This window comes from Nannospalax galili, unplaced genomic scaffold (assembly GCF_000622305.1).
Source record: "Nannospalax galili isolate Female #2095 unplaced genomic scaffold, S.galili_v1.0 scaffold139, whole genome shotgun sequence".
Taxonomy (NCBI): domain Eukaryota; kingdom Metazoa; phylum Chordata; class Mammalia; order Rodentia; family Spalacidae; genus Nannospalax; species Nannospalax galili.
The window spans coordinates 3,996,166-4,001,279 of NW_008345884.1; the positions used below are offsets into that span (position 1 = coordinate 3,996,166).

The 5,114-nt window shown below is 42.6% G+C and overlaps 1 protein-coding gene across 3 annotated transcripts in view; it reads right to left on the reverse strand.

Moving 5' to 3' along the window:
* Positions 1–5,114, reverse strand: part of Fyb1 (FYN binding protein 1) — a 125,421-nt gene that overhangs the window by 108,694 nt on the left and 11,613 nt on the right. The window contains exon 1 of one of the 3 annotated variants that reach the window (XM_029567800.1): positions 3,319–3,433. The exons of the other annotated variants lie outside the window; for them this stretch is intronic. The gene's annotated coding sequence lies outside the window, so the exon portion shown is untranslated. Of the gene's footprint in view, positions 1–3,318; positions 3,434–5,114 lie in introns of those variants that run through there. 3 annotated transcript variants of the gene reach the window in all.

Consider the following 5,114-nt stretch of genomic DNA (forward strand, 5'->3'; position numbering starts at 1 on the left):
ATATATATATATATCTATATCTATATATATCTTCGCACACATACATGCCTTCTATTCCCACTTCAACTTCAACAGGAACTTGCGTTCCACACTTTGCTTTTCTCTGGGCTGGTCTTCAGTTGACACACCATAGTACAGCTGGATGTATGACCGGCAGCCATTCTGATTGCCTGGTACTTGTGCAATTCAGGTTGTTACATATTGTCAGTATTAGCTCTGATATTTTTCTTTGTCCATATGTCCATATTGATGATTATTATTTGCAAGACCTTTCTGCCCATTCCTTTCTGTGTGTGACAGTGTCTCATTATATCAGCCTGTCTGCCTGGAATTCGCTATGTAGACCAGCCTGGCCTTGAACTCACAGTGATCCTCCCAGAGTGCTAGGATTAGAGGCTTGTACCACTACTCTTGGTATTTAAACTCTTAATGATATAAAGGTTGGCTAGGCTTCTACTTTTTCCAGCCTGGTGCTGGGGATCAAACTCAGGGCCTTATGCGTGCTGGGCATGTCTCTAACAGTGAGCTACATTCCCAGCCTGCTTATGCTTAAGAGAGACTTCACAGCCTAGAAGATCTCAGAGTCTTATGATGTTTTAAGTAAAATAAACATTTCATATCAAATTACTTCAAATTCTTTTTAAAGATTATGTGAAGGAATTCGTCATTGTTTTCAGTTGTTACATACGTATACAATGTATTGATTACTTCTCACTTCACCAAATACTTGAGAAGAAGCAGTTTGAAGGAGAATTTATTTTGGCTCATGGTTTGATCCAGCTTGGCCAGTAGGGCATGGCAGCAGGCAGAAACATGTCATGCCTAGTCACTTGTATCCACAGTCAGGAAACAGAGATCAAGAATGCCAGTGCTCAGCTGCCTTCCTCCTTTATCCCTTTGTGTTCAGTGTGGAGCCCAGTCCTGTGACGTGGTGCTACCTACGTTCAGGTTGGCTCTTCCACCTGTGTTAAACACCCTTACAGACGCTAAAAGGGATGTCTCACTAACACCCTATGCATCACTTAAATCAAGTTAGCAATCAGAATTAATCCTTACACAGTGCTTACCCAAACTACTCACTCTATAATTATATAATATCAGAAATTCTGTTCAGGATAATGCACTTCCTTTAAAAACCATATACCTTTGCCCTGGCTCAGAAGTACCTTCACCAGTATAAACTGACTTGTTTGCCATAGCCTCTAGGAAGATGGCTATGAGCAAGAGTCCTTTAGTCACATCATCTGGATTTCTAGTTCACAGTTCCATGATCCAGGAAAATCTTGTCTTTAACAATGTATAATAAGGATTTAGTACATAAATGAGGGTAGAGATGATGTGAAGGAAGCTCTCAAAAAGACGCACATATCAGAACATGCCGTCTTCTGTAGCCGGTACATCTCTGTGGTGTCACCTGGAAGCCAAAATCGTGCTATGACTGTGGTTGGAAGCACAGTTTGTGTTTCTAAATTTCTCCTGGGTACTAAGGGAATCCAATGGTTCTCAACTGGGGGACAAATGTTCCCCTCACTATGCTTGCCAATCTCTGGAGGCAGCTCTGATTGAAATGACCGTGTGCGCGGAAGGAGTGTGACTGGCATCTAGTGGGCACAGGCTGGGGCTGCTACCTAACCTCCTGTCCTACAGTACACAAGAGAGCCTCCAGAGAGAACTCTGAGGAGAGAACTCTCCTCCCAAAATGTCTATCGTGCTAAGCTCAAGAAACTGAGGAGGTTCTATTGCCCTTGAATGACTGAAAATACCTTGCTAGAAAGTCTGCTGTTAATTTTGTGTCACACTACATTGTTATAACCATAACTGTCTAGAAACTAAATGATATAAAAAGCTATTACTAGAAGATGGCTTTTGAAATTGCTTACCTTTGAAAGCTTATTTATATTACAGCACTAGGGATAGGACCTAGGGACATGTGTGTTCTAGGCAAGTGCTCTACGACTAAGCTCTACTTCTAACCCTTGTATGCATTTTAAAGGACAAGAGAAATGAAAGACCCGTGAACCATGAATAACTAATGAGTCTAAAATAACTTGGGAGTTAGAGCTTTCCCTTGCTATGATGTGTTGGTGATTCCTGCAGTTAAAGGAGGAGGGTGCTATTATTCTTCCCTGGGCAGAGCCCCTGAAAGAAGAGAAGAAAATGTCTTTGTACCATTGCCTATAATGCTTTTAATAATGAGAGAGACATGAATTAATAACAATCATTGACCCTAGTTGTTTCTTTCAACGTTCACTGATATATTTAACATGTGTGGTAGGTTTTTTTATTATGTTGAAATGGTATTATTTATTATCCATGATGCACTTGGTTTGAATTACGGATTCTTCTCACTGAACACCATTCATTCCCACCATTGTCACTGCTGCCCACATCAGGACCATATGGTGGTGTCACAAGACAGCATGAGGCTGTGATGGGGCTCATGTATAAAGAAGAAAGGTTCTAGGAAGCCAGCCCTCCTCCTGTTCAGGGTTTCATTAGTTATAGACAAGAACAAGAAGCAGGTTGGAGAAAGTAAGGACAGCATGCTCCACATGAGAGGCCCAACTTCTACTCTACCGGGATAGTGATGATATTGTGACTCACTCTGCCAAAAACTTACCAGAAGACATAACGAAAAGAGAAGACAGAAATTGTTTCCCAACCTGGAAAAAATCCCCATATTGAAATATGAAGCAACTGATGAAAATATAATAGATTTAAGCTATTCACTTTGTAGATGAAAGAAAATGACAGATGTTTTACATAACCAAGACCGTCCCTCTTGTCAACACATAAACACACACACACACACACATACACACACACACACACACACGGGCATGCACACTCATGCAGCGGAAAACTATCTCTTCACCTTCAAGGTACTTGAACTATCCTTTATAGTGCACTTGAAAAAGGGAGTTTTTTTTAAATCTTGAAACTCATTATTGTCAGAAATTGCACAATAAAGCTACAAAGTCAAGGTTAATGGAAGCTGCTGAAAAATAAAATATTTGTGACAAAATCCTAATCAAAGAGTGAAGATGGCAAATTCCACTATAGATAATGGATGTGTGATGAGATTTATTTCCTCTCCAAAAGCACCACATAAATATTCAGCTAATTAATTATAATTTGTATACTTAGTATGTGTACCTTTCAATTGGTGAGATGTAAAAGCAGGGAACTGGCTTTAGTTTCCTTCCCTTATCAATAACAGCAGCCTCCCCCCCTCTACAAACACACCCTCAGGCCTGACACTTTCTACCATTATATACATTAAATATCCTAACTAATGAACTGAATTTGCTTTTTTACCTCAGCCAGGAATCCATCCTGAAATCTCTAACAGAATATCCATTCTATTGCAAGAGGGCTGCGATGGGGGTTCCAGTCAGCTGAGTCTCTGAGGCTGGAGCGAGCACCAGGCCCCACTCAACAGGATGTGGGAACCTGTCTCTCACCACAAACTGAGTTCCTGGGGGCAGGAGCAAGCTGCTGCAGATGGAGGGCAAGGGCATGGGTAGGAGGAGCTGGTGGCGGAAGCCACTGTGACAGCCCTGATTGTGACAACTCTTTCTGACTTGCGAAGGTAGAGATGCAATTGCATATTCCAGCAGCCAGCAAAGTCTTGTCCCCAGTGGCTGACTCTGTGTCCCCTGAAGAAATCACCTGGCACACACAGGCTTTCTGGGGGCTGTGTGTGCTTTGCTACTTCTCCCTAGGAAGTTGGTCTGAGCACATTGACAGAAAAGCTCTCTAGGTATCACATGCCTTACTGCAGCACTGGCTCTAATGCTATTGAGCATGCCTGTTACTCTGGACCTTTTCATGGTTTCTGAATAGGACAGGAAGCAAGAGAGCTTAATTAGAAGCCATAAAGCTTAGATGATGATGACTCAGCTCCCAAATGCTATTGCCTCATATTTTCTTTTCTGTTTTTAAAAATAATCTTTGTTTTTTTTTTAATATGTGCATTACAGAAAGCAAAACACAAGCCAAGAACAAAATCATCCAGTCACATACAGCGCAGTTGGACGTGTCTAGATCCTGCATGTGTACACATATTTAGGTAATTGAGACTGTACTGTATGTATCATGCTTTCCCACACATTGTGAATATTCACCAACTCAAAAACCCCATGCTATGTGAGTATTTTGATAACCAAGAATATACCAGGCCATCTCAGTCTGTCAGACAAAATTGTAATCCTGTCTTCCTTGGCAAAAAAATTTCACAGAAGACAAAAATGGCAGCAGGCCTCTAGATAGAAGTATTAGCAAAGTTACAATTAAAATCTGCATTCCTTAATGCTCACGTTAAAAGGAAACATAAAGCAACAGACTACAGTAAGCATCACATTAATTTTACTATTATATCTATATGTTAAAATATTAGCAAGATGAATTAATGCCTCAAACTCAGAGATCTACCCACCTGTCTCCCTGGTGCTGGGATTAAAGGAGTGTGCCATCATATCTGGCCCATTATATACTTCTAAATGTCTAAGAGTAGATGTTTGCAATAAGAACTTAAGTTTCCCCAGTATTGTACAGTACCACTGAGTAAGCTGCACACACCTAACAAAGACTACAATCAGAAAGTGCCTTCTAAATAGCAGCACTCTGGCTTAGAACCTTTTCTATCTCTATCAGCCAGGATGTGGTGAAATTGGTGATACGGACAACACGGTAGCCACTGGTGACCTCTTGACACCACTCTAGCAGGGACTGGCTGGAGCTGACCAGGGCAGGTGGTGCCTGGCTGCCTGGCAGCCTCCTGTCCTCTTCGGGCTCCTCTGGGGAGCTCTGTTCCAGGCTGTAGATGCCAGCGGCAGCAGCAGGACTGGGGGTCAGGGCGCTGACGGCGCTTGGTGCAGCGTGGACAGAGGATCCTGGGGCTGGAGTGGGATGGATGTTGTCAGCTGGGGAGGGTGCTCTGGGGGCGGAATTCCAGCCTGGAACAGAGCAGGGCTGGGGACCGTGGTGGGGCATGGCAGCCCTGTTTGGCTTCACAGCACTTTCCTTTTGTTTGGGTCTGCATTCACATTGGCTGTGTTCTTCCAAGGACATCTCCCCCAACTGACGGCTAGGGTACTGGATCATTAGGATCT